Genomic DNA, 19866 nt, shown 5'->3' on the forward strand with positions numbered 1-19866 from the left:
CGTTATTTTGTAAGAGCTAAAATTGAACATATTATTAATTGAATTAATGTAACTTAGTAAATATTATCAAATTTAATTATAATACGGAACTTGGGAATCGAATAGAACCAAACTCGAATGATTCTATAATTAAATTTTAACTGACGATTCTACTTATTAAAAACCAGAGAATTTTGGACCGAAAATCGAATCGAACCGAAACAGACCTTTGCCTAACGATCTCTTCTCAACATACATGATACGCTATGGAGATACTTACTGGTATTGCTATGGGATGTTCCGTTTCCATAAAGGAATCTTTAAAATTCCATTCATCATTCCTTTCGTCGAGAATTACCGTTGAAAATATGTTGTTCAAAATCAATAAACATGTGTGTGGAATGAAAGTGAAATGAAATGAAAAGACCCGAAACAATGGCTTATTGTGTGTGCCATGCGACCGCATGGCCTATGGTAGAAAATTAGCAGCTGTGTTATCCTTGAACCATGCGACCACATGGTGTCGAACCATGCGGTCACTTGGTAGTAAACAAGTGATTATTGGAGGTCGTTTCTAGTTAGTTTTTTGGCGGCTTTTGGAGAGTTTCTTGCAACCTTTCAACATGGTTTTGGCATCAATGGCATTGATTGATGCCTATAAATAGGCCATGGATGATCAATGAAAAAATAATAGAATTCATATCACAAACATATGAAAAAACATCTTTTCATTCCACAAAGAAGAAACCAAAATCTTCTTAATCCATATTGAAATTCCCTTAGTGTTCTTCAAGTTTTGGAGAATCACACAAGTGCTTAAGTGTTGATTCTTTACAAGGCTTATTATAATCCTACAAACCATTTGTCATGAGACTCTATAAGTACCAAAATCATATCCGAGAAGGGGCAAATATAGTTTAAGGATAGCGATTACGCGTTGAAGCCTTCATGTTCGTTTTGTCTCTTCTTCTTCTTCTCCATTTTCATGTTCTTGATTTTTTGGTGGATTATTTCTTCTCCAACCCCGGTGGCCGAAAATTTCCCAACAATCTCAAACTATATTTTTGCGATGGAGAATGAAATATGGCGATAATCAAGTGATGGATTGAGGCTTTGTTTGTGAGGATTGTTTGATGGCATTAACTTCGCAAAATGGTTCAACTTGTAGAAGAATATGAATCCAGATCTTTTTGTAAGTCAAAATTGCTCTCCAAATTCAAATTTGGGATTATACATGGCTTTAATCTTGGAAGAATTAAAATTAACCATGTGCATATTCTACTACAAACAGGTAAAAGTATGCAATGACCATTGAGATAATGCAAAAATGTAAGTATTCGGATGCTTATTTGTTCTTTGTTGAATATTTGTCTGGTTAACTCATGTCACCTATGGAGAAACTGCAAATAAGTTCTATATGAATTTGTATAATTCATTAAATTCAATAATTGGCATCCTTGTCAACCATGGAAGGAATAACTTGAAATTAATTAGTTTTTAAAATCTGATTGCATTTACCAGACAATATATGATTTTCCCGACAACTGTTGGTTGCTTTAGTCATAATTAATAGATGCACGTGGTTCCAAAATTGAATCGGTTCATGCAAGTTTATATATGGTGTCTCAAATTGAATCGATGCTGACACTTGAAATTTATATTCTCATTGAGAATATTCTTGTTATGGTAAATAAACACCATACATATATCTGCACATGGAAAGAAACCATCTGATTTTATATTACCTTTATGGAAAGTTGTCTGTTCAATTAATGCAAATATTCTAAATTACTTTAGAATCTAATTATATATTTCACATGCATTCTGTGGAAACTAAGGAAGGCAAATGTCAAAAGCATATGTCATTTTTGACAGTGATGGTCTTAAATAACGTTGTGTAAAAAATCATTGAAGCCTTTTATGCACAAATTGAAATTTTCATATTGTTTGTATATGGGATTTCTCATTGCCTACATGCATGTTGTATTCCAGGTAAATACTTATTTGCATTCTAAATCTGGAAATTGGAAATGCGTATTCATGAATTTTGCTTTTGTACATGCCATTTCTCGACTCGCGAATAACTGCCATTGGAAACTTTAATAGAGAATTGTATTCATTCAATTCGAATCCATTAAGTGGTGGTTATAATTGAGGTGCCTGCTTGCACAAAAGGTATGCATATATATTATATATATATAATTAAATTGATGAGGATCAATGGAAAGGTGCATGATCAATAAATACAATATTGATCCATCTTGAACAAATGCATGTTTTGGCGATCATCCATATGCTTTAATGGTTAAAGTTTAATCTGCATATCATATTATTATGGAAATCATGTTATTGCATAAAAATCTCAGAGAGTTATATCGCTATGTTACATATGGGTCTAAAGGGACCTCTAATTGTATTGATTTGGAAAATTTATGATATGCTCTAAATAACATTAATGTGTAAAGGATATTGTGGAAATCAATTTAGATGAATTGATTATTCTCACTTTGTTGGGACAATTGGGAATGGCTCATATGCATGACATTTTAAGAGTGCAATTTAAACCTGTGGTGGCTAGAGATTTATTTGGCTATGGTTGTTATTCGGTGACTAATTCCAATACATTGGCTGTCACTTGCAAAAGTTATGATCTGGTCAAAAAGGCTTGTTTAACTTTTATATGTTAAAAATGACCGTGACTGCAATAAGAAAGATGAAGTGACTTTCCCAGATTGTTTGTGTGGTATTGGAAGAGTACCAATTGGTTTTGGAATTGCATGATATAGATCTCGGCCATTATTTAATTCAATTGTGGTAGTGGCAATCTTTGTTGTGAGAATAAGATTGTAAATATAGATGGAATATAACCATAAAATAAATGTATGCTATTCATTCACTTTGGTCATGATAAAGTGAATGCATGATTATTGGAAGAATGCGTTTGAATTTTCATCTCTTTGTTGAAATACATGGAAAATTTTATGAAAGAAAGTACTTGAACTTTCATGACCATTTCTTCTACTAGAAAATTGAAAATGACATGACAAATTTGTTTGATTGATTTCATGTCTTATTGAACTTATATTAACTTGGGTTAATGCTGATAGCCTCATTCAATCCTGTGGAATCAAGTGAGATGACTTTATGTCAATTATAATTGCATAAAGTTTGACAAATTGTGACTTGTTCTAGTGAAAATTTTTGCGAAAAATAAGACATGAAAATACTTTGTAGAGCACAAACTGTGCCTAAAGTTGGCAGTGGTGCTAAACATCCTTCAAATTTGGAAAATTTTGAATGTGGTGATTTAGTTAAATTTTCATATTTGGTTGGAAATTATACTAACTTTTCACGATAGCCTCAATCAAATGAGATGATCTTATACAAGGACAAACTCTGATGTTGTCCAAAAGTGAGTAAGGTGAATATGTGCCTTATTATTTGATATGATATAATGTTTCTTGTAAAAGTGACAAAATGCAATTCTTGTGAAACAAGAAGCTCTTATTTGTTGTTGAATTTGACTACTATCATGGAACCAATTAAATTTGGTTTATGCTTGAAAAAGCATTATTGGTCTATAAGACGAACTTGATCAAATTATGTGATCAAAATTAAAGATAGTTGGATTGAAGTACATAGTGATTTAACGACCACTATCAGAAAGTACTTAGACTTTCATGAAGATTATTAAAATGACAAGATAATTAACTATGAAAGAGTTGATGAACTCTAAGTTCAATTACAATCCCAAATATGGAGGTTAATATATTGATGAATTATAAGTTGAAGTTTAACCCGAAACGTGGGGGTTAACATTAATAATCGTGAACTTACATGAGAAGTTCAAGACTTGTGAATGCTATTTACAAGATTGCATATAAATTCCCAAGTGAGGAATTGTGAAGTTAACTTGATTTAAAAGTTACAGTTGCTTATATCTTTTAATCATATAAAGATATCTATGAAAGAAGAAAACGTAGAAAAGCCCTTATGATTATAATTATAAGGATGAGATATACTAAGTCTAAATGGATGAATTAGGTGATAGTCGATCATGGCACTTGCAAAACTAATGGAATATTTAAAGAATATTCATTCTATTGAAAATCATTGTAATAATTGAATGATTTGCAAGTGAATACCCAAGTATGGAATCCACAATAAAATTGATTTGACTAGTGTAATGATTTGATGGAAATCATCCAACGGTGTTTTGAAAATTTATAAGACTTTAAATAAAGTGAGTGAGAAGCATGTGGCTTCTTGGTGGTGATGAGTTGTACCTATCAAATGAATCGATCATTGGCTAGCTATATTTTGATAAGATACTAAGTCACATGAAATGAGAATTAAAGACATATAACTCTTAGAGGTGACGTCACAAGGAAATTATCAAAGATGGAATAATTTCTAAAAAGAATTCAGCGGATCCTTTAACTAGACACTAAATAAAATTTTTAGTAGCATCTACTTTGAGTAGGATGAGATTGAAACTCCTAAACTATAAAAGTCCACCAATGACGGCAACCATACCTGTAATTACTTAAAAAGGTAATTCACGGGTTCAAAGGGTACTAACAAGTCATTCGATACGTGGATGGTTGCAGCATTATATAAATCCGTGATAATCCTATCATAATTAAAATAATGCTGGTTGTTACTGAATGAGGGTTGAGCTTTAAGCTCTTAATGAAGTTCAGTGCTAAAATACAAGTACTTCTAAAAGTAACAAAGGTATTGGAAGAACTTTACCTAAACAAACTTCGAGGTGGTGGTGTCGCCTCAATAGAGAGTTTGAGTTTCTCTCTTAAAAGTTTGTTGAAAAGGATTAGCGCAAGACCATATTAGTGCTAAGCGAGTTATGAGGAACTTGAGAACACGTAATACTCGTCAGTGTATTCTTATCGGTATTGTCACATGGAACAAATGGTTCAAAACTTCACGCTACCTTTGATTCCGACTTTACTTTGTGGAATGAAAGTGAAACGAAATGGAATGAAAAAACCCGAAATGATGGCTCATTGTATGTGCCATGCGACCGCATGGCAGACTAGCCATTCGGTTGCATGGCCTACGGCAGAAAATTAGCAGCCATGTTATCCTTGAACCATGTGACCGCATGGTAGTAAACAAGTGACCATTGGAGTTTGTTTCTAGTTAGTTTTTTGGCGGCTTTTGGAGAGTTTCTTGCAATCTTTCAACATGGTTTTGGCACCAATTCGTGGCATTGATTGAGGCCTATAAATAGGCCATGGATGATCAATGAAACAATAATAGAATTCATATCATAAACATATGAAAAAATATCTTTTCATTCCACAAAGAAGAAACCAAAATCTTCTTCATCCATATTGAAATTTCCCTAGTGTTCTTCAAGTTTTGGAGAATCACACAAGTGCGTAAGTGTTTATTCTTTACAAGGCTTATTATAATCCTTCAAACCGTTTTCCGTGAGACATTTTATGAATCAAAATCATATCCGAGAGGGGGCAAATATAGTTTGAGGATAGCAATTACACGTTCGAGCCTTCATATCATTTTGTCTCTTCTTTTTCTTCTCCATTTTCATGTTCTTGATTTTCTGGTGGATTATTTATTCTCCAACCTCGATGGTCGAAAATTTCCCAACAATTATGAAACTGTTTATCAAGTTTCCACACTCTCACATCAATCGATCTCCTTGATGAATGGATTCCCAGTGCTCACAAATGTCGGCCTATTGCTCTTGCAAATAATTGTGGTATATAGTTACTAGATTTAAATTTTGGTTCTACCTTGTAAACGAAGCAGGATAAGAATTAATTGAGGTTTGGTATGTCGTGATTTAGAAGAATTGGCCTGGAGTAGAATTCTTTATATAGATTTTCCATTTTGTGCATTTATTTAAGTGTTTTAAGTGTATGTTTATTTCCTTAAGGTGGGTTTTAAGGCACGATTTTTAAGTTTATCCAATGGCTATTTGTAGCAATATTGAGTGATTTTTCATGTTAAACACCAACTGTTACTGCAAGGATGCAATTAGAACTGAGATTGTGTTTGATTGGAAAATTTTCCACCCAAATTTCGACTTTTGGAGTGTTTGATTGCTATTTTTTCCCAACATTTGCAATGTGCCTAGTTTTCCTTGTTTTTAAGGAAAACATTTTTTTGGGGGGGAGGGGTCTTAAAAGCTTGGTCGTGTAGCATCGAATAAGCTCTGTTCAAATGCTTTCTCTTGGATTAGAAATGAGAGCTCCCAGCCTCTGCTCCTTATGTCGTAGATGCAGTAGTGGAAGTAACTTGGAACACAAACAAGGACAAGGAGATCCTAATACTATCCCGGAAAGTCTTGGGCTAGCAGCTTTCTTTATCTCGCTTGCTATTAGTCCGTCTAGTGCCTTTCAATTGGGGTCCGCTTAAAACCCGATTTCCTCCATAACTTCTCCAATACAAATGGCAGAGATGTTTCCATATTTATACCTTTTTCCAATATTTCATAGCTTCCTCAGACAAAGAGAAGGAACTCCAAATGCACGACCAGGATCCGAACACGTGCTTTGAAATTATTTCTTTTCTAGGAAACATTCTAGATACATTTTCCATGCTAATCAAACACAACCTTAGTATTTTATTGTTTTTTGTGCAAGATTTTTTTACTTATCTACAACTCTTTGAAAATCTCAATCCTTATTTAACACAGCTAAACTAGTTTTCTTGAAGTTATGCAAATGAGAAGTTTCCCTTGCATTTGTAGTGTAGAATTAGATAGTTAGTTACCTTTTATTCTTTGGTCCTTTGTCAGCTGGCACTAGAGCGAACATTTAACTGATACACTTGGGCGAGTCAGTTGCAAAATCTCTATTTTTGCCTATATTACCACTTCATGGGCACCTTGTAGTGTAATTTTGATGCAGGACTAAATAAAGAATAGAAAGAAGAAGCAAGAAAGGGAGGAGAAATCGGAGAAGAAGCAGAAATTCAAGGAAAAAGGGGAAAGAAAAGAAAGGAGCCACCACAACCAATTTCAATAATTCATAATCATCAAATAATGAAATTACATGACAAATTAGGTTTAAATAGTCAAAAAAAACCCTACTCAGAATGGGCTTGGGCTAATACAAACCCTATTACATAAATAAAAATCTCAAAACATAAATAAAGTCCAACTAAAAATAAATAAAAAGTAGATATCATCATCAACTCTCTCGGGGTAGGAGAAAAACTCGACCTTATTGAGTGGATAGATCAAAAAAGCTACAGTCAAGTTGATACTCCAAATGCTTCAAGTCATGCTACGGTGGACGATCTTTCTGATGAGCCAAGTATCAAAACTCCATGATTGACAGTAATAAAAATTATAGCTGATTCCCAAGAATATGATCTGACCAAGTGGGACGGTCTTTCCTTCTAACCAAATATTGATATTGAACTCCAAATAACCAATACTCATGCACCTCATCTTCAAAATTTTCACATGATTGTACATAATGAGGAGCATAAGAAGCACGTCGATTTTCCCAACAAACAAGGGAGTATCAATTCTCTCCATTAATTGTTAACACAACATGTTCATCTAAAATAGCATTAATTTTATCTTTGTGTGCTGTGATGAGTGTTATTGGAGTAGAAATTGTAGGATATGTAGGTTGGGTGTCCACATGTGAAAGTAGAAAAGGATCTTCAAAATAATTAAAAGACCTTTGTAAGTACCTAAGTCCTCAACAGTTAAAATAGAGTGGTGGCCAAAATGAAAGAAAAGATCAATGACACATATATTTGTACAACATACTTTAAAATTTCATAAGGACCAGCATGCAGGCTTGCAATATAACATAATCCCCAATATTAAATTCAAAATTCCGCTTATACAAATCAGCTTGAAGTTTATATAATACATTACTTGCTTCAAATTGTTTATTGATCTCAATATGCAAGTCATGAAGATGATGTACAAATGCCTTAGCTGACATAGACATACTAGTATGTGGGGACATTGGAATAAGGTCTAAATGTATCTTAGACTTATAATCAGGAATAATTTCAAAATGACTTAGACTTATAGAGCAATTCATAAAATTGTTATATGCCATTTGAACAGTTGGGAGGATCAAATTCCAAGCAAGATTGTGCAAATCATCAGTACCTTTGGGTTGGATAAAGGTATAATACACAACACTTGACTGAGAGATATCGAGAACAAGAGGTACAACACCTAGAGTTATAGGAAAAGTCCGGATACTACCTAATGAGGTGTACTCATTATCATCCAAGTTATCCAAATTTTCAAGTTTAGGTTCATAGACTAGATCTTTTAACGGCTCATCTATTACATTCTTTCATTCTTCCATGGTTAAGGCTCGACTATGACATTTGGAAGAGATGTGGCTAAAGTCCTTACAGCTAACGTATAACAAGTGAGAAGACGTCCTTCGAATTTTAGAAATTTTACCCTTAATTTCCAAGATGGAGGAATATTAGACGGGAGAGGTCCTAGAAGGGACTTAACGGGAGAAAGTTGAGCTAATGAAACAGAATAATGATTTTCAATATGCCTTCTATATGGAAAAGAAGGCCATAGACTATCACAAATTTTACACATATTTTTCCAAATGGGAGGAACACTAGACGGGGAAGGCTCTATGATAGACTTATGATGAGGTGGTGCTAATAAGATGGATGAATGATGGTGATCGCGCCTTTCATATGGAGTATTAATAATCAACTCATAGTCTCGGGCTAAAGAATAAGCGTGATCAAGAGTAGTGACGCTTCGCAAGAAAAGCTCATGCCTAAGATCATCTCTTAGACCTTGTATAAACTTACTCAAGGTCAGGGCCTCATCCTCAACGACATGACATTTCATTCGAAATTCCTCAAATTGAACAATGTACTCAGTTACTAGCCAATTTCATTGTGTAAGGGTGTTCTATTGAGTAAAAATTTCAAGATCTAAGGAACCATCGAACGTAGAAGTATCTAACTTAATGTCTCTAAAGAAATGCTTCTTATGACGAGGAAGAGAATGAGTACTATGACGACCATGGCCTCGTTCTTGTTAAACATGAATATTCTTGTCCAAATCACACATTCTAATTAGCTTAATTAGGATTTTGTATATAGAAATAATGTATTCTTACTATATTTAGAGGGACACAAATTGATGTAATTACCAACAAATCAGCCATGTATCCAATCATAGCTCTCTATATATTGAAAGGAAAATCCTCCATTGAGAGGCAATTGAAGTCAATTTGACATGGTATCAGAGCCTTTCTTTATTTTTTAGAATTATTTCTTGGTTTAATATCTGGTTCTGGGCAGTCGTTCTAGGCTCTGAGTTCGGTCGGCAATCTCGAGTGAGTAAAAGTGCGGTCAGTGTCTCTGGTGCACTCTTGGTATTTGGAGTTCTCTGTGGTTCGATTCCGGTTGTCAACATGAAATTTCAGAGCCGTCTCCTCCTTTAGCTCATTTGCTCCAGGCGTCGACAAGAACGGGCGATTCTTGGATTGGTTCAGTATGAATCGCCGAGGCCATCAATCGACAATTTTAGGTTTGAGCTTCTGTTGATCTGAGGCAAGACCAGATTTGGTTGGGTTTTGGACATAATTTTATTTTTTTTGATTGGGCTTTCTGTTGTTGGACCACATTACTAGGATATTGGATTTTAATCTGTTGGGTTGCTATTATTAAATTCTTGAACTTTAATCCTTTGTTGGGCTATTCTATTGGACTTGGACTATTTTATTTGCATTGCTACTTTGTTGGATTTAAGTAGTAAATTAATTTCTTGCTTCATTATGTCGGGAGAAAATTCTATTATTCGTTTTAATGGAAAAAATTACTCTATGTTTGTGAAAAGAAAAGAACTATGGGGTCATTTGGATGGATTTTCTAAGGCACCGATTGATGCTAAAGAACTTAATTCATGGGAAAGCAAAGATGTTGAGATTGCTTCATGGCTACTGAGTTCTATTGAATCACATATGGTCAATAATCTCTCTTCATTCACTATAGCCAGATAAATGAGGGATTATCTCAAGCGTATTTACTATCAAGACAACAATGCTCGAAAGTTTCAATTGGAGTTGGAAATTGCCAAACTACAATCAAGGTAATCTTTCTATTGATCAATTTTATGCTGGACTTCTTAATTTGTGGAGTGAATACTCTGGGATAGTTCATTCCAAAGTCCTTAAGGAAGCTTTAGCGGCACTAAGCTATTCATGCTGAGAGTTAGAGAGATCAATTTCTGATGAAGCTGAGACCAAAATTTGAGTTTGTGCGGGCTAATTTACTGAATCGTACTCCTATTCCCTCATTGGATGTATGCCTAGGAGAATTGCTACGTGAGGAACAACATCTTGCCACCCAACTTGGAATAATTCCAGAAACGACTATTGAGATGGTTAATGTGGCATACGTAGCTCAAGGGAAAAGAAAATTCAAGACACAGGTACAGTGCTACAGTTGTAAGGAGTCTGGGCATATTGCAAAAAATTGCACTAGTAAATTTTGCAATTACTGCAAAAAGGAAGGGCATATCATTAAAGATTGTCGAGTGTGACCTCAAATTAAACAAGGGACAGGTTTTCACACTACTATTTAGCCTAATGCATCCGTTACACCTCCAACTGGTTCTTCCACTACTCTTACACCTGAGATGGTCCAACAGATGATTGTTTCTACCTTTACTGCTCTTGTTCTTCAAGGTAAGCAAGATCTACTTACCTCTCCTTGGTTAGTTAATTCTGTAGCATCCAACCATTTGACTGGTAGTACAGACGCACTACATGATATTCGTAAGTATGAGGGTGATCAACATATTCGAATTGCGAATGGCAATACTCTACCTATCAAAGAAATCGAAAATTTGGGATCTTCTTTTACCAATGTATTTTTGTCACCAAAATTATCTACGAATTTAATTTCTGTTGGATAGTTGGTAGATGATAATTGTAAAATTCATTTTAATCGTTCTGGTTGTTGTGTGCAAGGTCAAGCATCGGGGAAAGTGATCGCGAAGGGGCCTAAAGTGTGGGGTTTATTTCCTCTTCAGTTTTTCATTTCTGATTCGTTTGCTTGTACTGCTATTGCTACTGATCATAATGTTTGGCTTAAGAAATTGGGTCATCCCAATTCTAATGTCTTGACTCATCTAATAAACAATGGTTGTTTGGGCAATAAAGATTCATTTTCTCATGTCTTCCGATTTTAGTTCTTGTAAACTTGGTAAGAGCAAAACTCTACCTTTTTCGTCACATGCTAATCGAGCTTCCATATGTTTTGAGATTATTCATTCTGATGTATGGGGCGTGAGTCCTGTAACTTCTCATGCTCAATATAAGTATTTCGTAACATTCATTGACAACTATAGTCGTTTCACTTGGATATATTTTCTTCGCTCTAAAGCTGATTTGTTTGCCAGGTTTAAAAATTTTGTTGCATTTGTTGAGACCCAATTTTCTACTCATATTAAGATATTATGTTCTGATTCGAGAGGGGAATACACGTCCAATGAATTTCAAGAATATCTCAAAATAAAAGGGATTCTCTGTTAGCGTTCTTCCCCTTACACTCTCCAACAGAATGGAGTTGCTGAGTGTAAGAATCGTCATTTTTTAGATATTGTTCGTACCTTGTTGATTGAATCTTTTGTGCCTCCTAGATTTTGGGTAGAAGCTTTATCCACACTGTTTATTTGATTAATCGGCTTTCCTCTCAAAATTTGCAATTTGATATGCCGTATTTTCGATTGTTCGGTATTGTACCTACATATAATTCTCTTCATATCTTTGGTTGCGTTTGCTTTGTCCATTTACCTTCCACCGAACATCACAAGCTTACTACACAAGCTGCTCGATGTGCATTCATCGGGTATAGTAATACATAGAAAGGGTTTGTATGTTATGATGTAGATGCTAACACGCTACGTATATCTCAAAATATGATTTTCTTTGAAACTCAATGTTTATTCCAATCTCGTGTTGATTTTCCCTCTACTTCTATTCACGTACTTGAATCTGATGATTTATCATGTACTATTGAACGTTTAAAGCCCGGATTTGAGTACCAGAGACGTCCTCCATCGTCTCCACTGTCCCTTTCTCACACTGAACCGATGCCTGATCCCTTGATCACTGTACCTCGACGATCTTTTCAAATTTCACGACCCCCAGATAAATATGGCTTCTCTCATACTGCTCATTAGGCTACTCCTGATACTACTATTGTGCTTAAATCCTACTCTCAGGCTTCTACTATGCATGTTGGCAACAAGCCATGCAAGAAGAACTTCAAGCTCTTTAGGATAATCACACATGGGATATCGTTCCATGTCTTAGTGGAATAAAGCTTATTGGATGCAAATGGGTATACGCCATCAAACTTCGATTTGATGGTTTTGTAAAAAGGTATAAGGCTCGATTGGTGGCTCTTGGGAATCTTCAAGAATATGGCCTTGACTATAATGAAACATTTGCGCATGTGGCAAAGATGACTATTGTAAGGACTATTTTGGCAATTGCCACATCTAAAGGATGGTCTCTTTGGCAAATAGACGTAAAGAATGCATTCTTACATGGGGGCTTGAAGGAGAAAATTTATATGCGTCCCCCCCCTCGGCATGTTCACTTATTCTTCACTGAGGTATGTCGTTTGAAGTGGTCTCTCTATGGATTAAAGCAGGCCTTGCGTGCATGGTTTGAAAAATTTCGTACTACTCTGCTTGATTTTCATTTTACTCAAAGTCAGTTTGATTTGTCTCTATTTTTAAGAAAACTATCACTGGCATTATTGTGTTGTTAGTGTATGTGGATGATATTACCATCACCAGGTCTGATACTCAGTTGATTGAGGAACTACAGCAGCATCTCAATATTGCCTTTCATATGAAGGATCTTGGTTCTCTTAAGTATTTTCTTGGTCTTGAGGTACATCCTTGTCCAAATGGTCTCTTTCTACATTAGGACAAATATACTCAAGAGATTCTTACATCTGTCGGTCTTTAGTAGGGAAGTTCTGTTCTTACACCTCTAGAGGTCAATGTAAAGCTTAGTCAGGATGGACGAGAGCTTTTATTTGATCCATCTCTATATCAACGGCTTGTAGGGAGCTTGAACTATTTGACGATTACTCGACCTGATATTTCATTTACCGTGCAGCGGGTTAGTCAATTTATGCAAAGTCCTCGTCAGCCTCACTTTGCAGCTGTACGACGAATTCTTTGTTACCTCAAAGGTACCTCTAGCCGTGGATTGTTTTTCTCTACTGTCAACTCTTTACAGTTAATAGGTTAAAGTGATGCTGATTGGGCTGGTTGTATGGATACTAATCGTTCAATTGCTGGTTGGTGCATGTTTCTTGGAGATGCTCTTATTTCTTGAAAAAGTAAGAAACATGATAGGGTCTCGAAGTCCTCCACTGAATTTGAGTACCGTGCCATGTCATCTGCCTATTTAGAGATTGTTTGGCTTCGTGATTTGTTAGGTGAACTTGGCATTTCCCAAATTACTGCTACTTCTCTCCATGCTGATAATACTATTGCTATTCAAATTGCACAAATTCGGTATTTCATGAACTTACCAAACATATTGAAGTAGATTGTCATTATATTTATGAAGCTCTTGATCAACAGGTGATTACACTTTCTCACATTTCCACCGAACATCAGACTGCTGATACTTTTACCAAAGCCTTGTTTCGCAACCGCTATCAAATGATGATTGACAAATTGATGCTTTTTGATCATCCAGCATCAATTTGAGGGGGATGTTATATAGGAATATTCTTGTCCAAATCACACATCCTAATTAGCTTAATTAGGATTTTGTATATAGAAATAATGTATCCTTACTATATTTAGAGGAACACAAATTGATGTAATTACCGACAAATCAGCCATGTACCAGTCACGACTTTCTATATATTGAAAGGAAAATCCTCCATTGAGGGGCAATTGAAATCAATTTGACAGTTCTCACTCTCGAACTTGATCCCTATCCCTATGATCGTGTTGAAAATATTTTTGGTCACCTTGTCGACAACGATATCGTCTATTGTGAGACACTTCAGAATTATTAACATCAATTGAATGAGGGATTTGCAAGTTGTTCAGACTAGCAGAGAGGGCGTTACTCTGTGTTCAAGAGTAGCGATCATCCGGGATTGGATAACTGCTATTTGTCGAGGGAGTTCGTCAAATTGTGAAGTGTCCATGTTTAGTTACTGAAATTAGAAGTGACAAGACGGTCAGTCAACCACTATGTATGCACTATATTAGCATCTAAATGATGTGCAATGGTGAGATCAATGAATAATAAGTGCAATCAATGGAAAATAACAAATTGAGCCCCTTTTTATTTTAAATATTGGGATTAAATAAATCCAAATATGGCAAGCTAATATTGCTGGTATATGTAAAATAGCAAAGCAAGGGGTCAAACACTAGTAAAAAACCTAATCACTTGAAATAAGTTGAGGGGTTGAAAGCAAGTGTACAAATGGTGAATCAAAATCTCACATAGGGTAAGTGGAGAAACTATGGGATTCAATTCATTCAATGATTCCGATCAAGTAGGGTCAAGGCTAATATTATCAAGGTAATAGCAACACAAAGATTTTGATCAATGCAATTTTAAAAATGTAGGGGTAGTATAAACCAATAATAAATAGAGATCAAGGACTATCTGATGTCCACTTGGTCTGAGTTGGTAAAGTGAGGATTACAAGCCAGCTTGTGTCCCATGCTCCGTGTCAAAAGTCTTCAGCTTCAAAAACCACTCCAAATGCATCTTGTAAAGCAACATTACACTTATTTTACGACTATCACACTGGTGTGGCAAAAAATGTGGAGAGCGTGGTTGTTGATGCTTGTTGGCAATTGCAGAAGGCAAGTTTTTTATTGTGGGCTGTAGTGGTGGTTGTTATGTAAAGATGGTAGTGTGCTTATTTTGTATTTGCTGATAATGAAGGACAACCAGTGGTTGTTGTGGCGATGGTAGTATTGCAGTTATAATTGACAGTGACTTTTTTATGGTGGAGCGATTTGTATAGTCAAGAGTTACAAGGTACATTGGTGGCGGGTGACATTTACGCAGGGAGAGAAAGTGGGTGGTATTTGTGTGTATGTGGAAATAGGTGCTTGTGATTGTGGGTTGTTCTCTCACGGTGGGCTATGGTTTGTTCTTGACGTGTAATGATAAGGGAAGGCGGCGGGTGTCATCGGCATTCGTTGCTGGGTGGGACGCCAACGCAAGGGTGGACGGCAAACGATGGGGGCCAAAGGGAGTAGGGGTCTTAATTGGGATTGGTCATGGAGTTGGGGTTAAATTTGGAGGATGATGGTTGTGATGTGGGCCGGGTAATGGGTTAGGTTGAACTGGGTTAAATGATAATGAAATTAGGTAGTTGGGTTTAGTGATCAATTTGTAGGTATTTGGGCTTGGGCTATATGATTTATAATGGAGTTGGTGTTCGGCTAATTGAAGTTGGGAGCATGTGGGACTTTGGGCTTCTTGAAAATAGTGGGCTTTAGGGTTGTCAATTTGTAAAGAATATGACAATTCAGGAACAGCAGCAAAGATTGGAATTCGCAACAGGTATAGTAATTCGATATTTTTTTATTTTTTTTCAAAAACTGATGAGAATACTAAAGGAACTGATTTATTTATTTTTTTTCTCGGGTGAACAATAACTCTCTCTTTTTCAACTAAGCAAGAAAATTGTTGCCTCAAAACAAATTATTTCGTTTGTGCTGCTATACAAGTTTTGGGGAATAGAATTTGAAGAAAGTTTTGGATTGTAGATGAAAAATTACCCAAGTTTCGACTTTGATACCAAATTTGATGCAGGACGAAATAAAGAATAGAAAGAAAAAGCAAGAAGGGGAGGGGAACCGGAGAGAACCGGGGGAAGAAATCGAAGAAGAAGCAGAAATTCAGGGGAAAAGGGAAAGGAAGAGAAAGGAACCACCACAAACAATTTCAATAATTCATAATCATCAACTAATGAAATTACACGACAAATTAGGTTTAAATAGTCAAAACAAAACCGTACCTAGAATGGGCTTGGACCAATACAAGCCCAATTATATAAATAAAAATCTCAAAACATGAATAAAGTCCAACTAAAAATAAATAAAAAGTAAATGTCCTCATCAAATTTCTTCCTCTTCCCTATTAGCTTTTCATCAATACATATTGACTTAACAAATACATCTCACTGCCACATATATGTACACATATATTTGTATACATACATACATACATATATATATTTTCTGTATAAGTATATGATTCTCCATCCATTTGTTGTGCATTAACTGATTTTTTTATTTTACAATATATTTATCTGGTATTAATCTTTTATTAATTACACAATTACTACATCCTCAATCTGTAAGTCCTAAGCATTTTATAATATAATTGTCTATTCTTATTTGACATTTTATCTTAATATCTTTTAATTTTTCTGAATTACAAACTACTTCTATATATTCTGTTTGTATTGAGTCTTGGTTTTCTTTTATAATATTTTTCCTTTATTATTTTCTAAGATTTCTATTTTTTTTTTATAAATAACTTTTGCATTTCTTCTAAATTTTCAATTCTTTTCTTAAGAATTCTTATTTCTAAAATTTCTATTTGTTCTTGAGTAAATTCTGTTGTTACTTCTTCTTCTTTAATTATTAAATTATTATTTTCTAAACGTTTAATACATGCTTTTTTATAACATTCTAAATATTTTGCTCTTGATTTGCTAACTGGATATCAAAAACATAAATAACATGCTATATTATCTGTTCCTATATTTTTCTGTCAATTATGTATACAATCCTCTATTTCTACTAGTTCTATATCCTCTTTTGATTCTGATTCATTATTAATTTTTAAATCTAAAAATTCATCTAAAATCTCATAATCAGATTCTTCTTGTCCTATTTCCAGATTTTTATCTTCAATAGATATTATACTATATATAGATTCTTTATCTGATACATACTCATCTACCCGTATTAGATCTTCATTAGTGCATTTTATTAATGTATTTTTTTATCATTATTGTTTATTCTTTTTGAACAAGTCTTGGCTAAATGCTCATTACTATTACAAGCATAACAATTAAGTTTATTTCTATAAGTTCTATCTTGTTTAAATTTTCTAATATGTCTTTTTTCATCTAAATAAGGTTTTCTTTTATTAGATTTTCTAATAAAATATTTTTTCCTAACTGGTCTTTTATCTTTTTTATATCTTTTCTTATAATTCTTTGAACTAGAGGCTCCATATGTTTGTGGTGTAAAAATGTTTTTACAAAATTTATAATCTGTCCTTTTAAGTTGTTTTTGTATTTGTAGTTCTACACATTTTCCTTCTAAACATCTTATTACATGTTGAATTCTATGTTCTATACTCCATTGTTTTTCTGGATGTTCTTTTACTGAATTCAAATTATTCCATGAATCTGTTATTTCTAATCCTAATAGTCCTAGTAATTTATGAAATAATTTATTTCCTATTTCTTGATTAAATGTATTTCCTGAAATTGACACTAAGTAATAATATTCATTTAAAAATCTCTTAACATGTCTACTTTTAGTCCATTTATATAAACTAAGTTGTTCTAAATCTCTCATTTCTTTCCTTTGTATACTCATGTGTCTTGAATTTGGATCTGCTCCAGTAATTAATATCTGAATTTTATTGACAAAATTATAAGGATTACTTCCTAGGCTTACTAATTGTTCAAATTCTTTTTTTGTCTGCTTGAAATGCTTCCAACATTGCTTTAGTACTTTCTCCTAAAAATGTTTCTAAATACCTATACATATCTAAAGGTTTCATTTCTCGGAAATTTCTAATAAAATGTCATATTATAGTATTTTTCCATACATCTATTACATTTGTCCATGTCTGTGGATCATGTGCTGTAATATTTAATATTTGTGCTTTATTGGCTGCTTGAAATTTTATTTTATTTTCTAATGGTCTTTCACTTCCTCTTGAAACATATTTAGTATTTTCTGGTGGGTTATTATAAATATTATAAGCTCCTCTTGGAGGATAACCATATCCATAGGTTAATGTCTCATGTTTTATGGTTCTATCAAAAGGTGTCTTATCAAAAGATTTATAAACATTTTCATCATCCATAAGTTCTTTATAATTAGATCTTTCTGATATTGTTTCTTCTATTTCTTCTTTACTTATTCCTATCCTTATATTTAAATCTGAGTCATAATATAAATATTCTAGTTCTTTTATTTGTTTATTAATATACATTTGATCTTCTAATGATAATAATTCTTTTTTATCTAATATCATTCCTAATTCTTTAGGGAAAATTATTTTATCTAAATTTTCTTCTAATAATTCTATATGAACATATTCATTAACTTGTTCTTGTTCTTGTTCTTCTGAATTAGATTGATTTAATTCTTCTTCAAAATTATTATTTTGTATTTGATTATAATCTAAGAATCTTAAACTAGTTCTTCCATTAATGTCTTTATAGGTTAATGATTCTTGTGGTGCTATAATTTTTTCTTGACTTTTTTCTAAAAATCTATTCGTATCCCATTATAATCCTGCTAATTGTTTGATGAATATTCTTTGGGTCTTACCATATTAATTCCTTTGCTACTCATTAAATTTACTACTTTGTCTATGTAAATTTTATATTTAGTTTCTGAATTATTAGAACATCTCCCTAAGAATCCTATATGTATTAATAAATTATCTCCACATTTTACGTCTTCATATCCTTTTGTTTGAATTTCTATCTTAATTTTTTCTGAAAAATCTTTTATAGTTATTAAAAAATCTAGATTACAGTAATAATGGAAGGTGGTAGTAGTAGTAGTAAAAGTCAAGAAAAAGAATGTCCCTGTAAAAAAGAAAAAGACTGTCAGTCAATAGAAAATAATATAGAAGAAGAATATGAAATAGATCTAGAGACAATAGAAATAATAGATTATGAATTCTTAGACAATGAAAAAATATATAATAAATTAGTTACATAACAAGAAATAGATAGTTTAATATCAAAATTAGAAAAAATGGAAATAATAGGAGAAAATGTATTAAAATATTGGGAAAAAGATAGAATAATGTGTGAATTAAAAATAAAAAATCCAGAATATATAATGAAGACAAAAAATATAGAAGCTACAAATGATGATATTGAAGACTTTAAAATGCATATAGAAGAACTTATAAAATTAGGAGTAATAAGAAAATCAGATAGTCCTCATAGATTAACAACTTTTATAGTAAGAAAACGTTCAAATTCACGCACGGAGCCTCCACTCATCTCAATGCTCCCTTACAATAGCTCAAACATCACCAAGCTATCTTAAGGCAGTTTACGATTTAATTCAATAGAGGGTTATCATTCTTTTTCTATTTTATACTCAAAATCCAGTCATTTATCTAACATGTCAAGCATGAATAATGTGCACAGATAATGTCAAGTTTTGCATCAACAAGTGTCAATTAGCCTAGTTGCATCAGATCCAAAGATTTTACAGTTTAAACTAGTCCAATTATAACATCAAAGCTAGCAAGGTTATCAAGCCCACACAAGCATGCATGAAAAGAATTAAAGCAAAACTGAATAAAATGCAAAAAAATTTATTTTATTTTATTTTATCATGCACGCACTTTGGGAACAGATACCGATGAACACAGATAACACAGATATTTAGTTAAAATTATGTCACCTCCCCAAACTTTGTTACTACATTGTCCTCAATGTAAAATTAACAAAAGATTAAAGATAGAATTTTACGGACAACATAAAAAGGAAAATCAAAATGTGGTAAATAGTACTTTCCTTGAATCAAAATGGATGAGGTGGTGGGAAACTGGGTCCTGCTGTACCATCATCGAGCAGAGAAGGGTGTCGTCC

This window comes from Olea europaea, chromosome 13, assembly GCF_002742605.1.
Source record: "Olea europaea var. sylvestris chromosome 13, O_europaea_v1, whole genome shotgun sequence".
NCBI lineage: Eukaryota > Viridiplantae > Streptophyta > Magnoliopsida > Lamiales > Oleaceae > Olea > Olea europaea.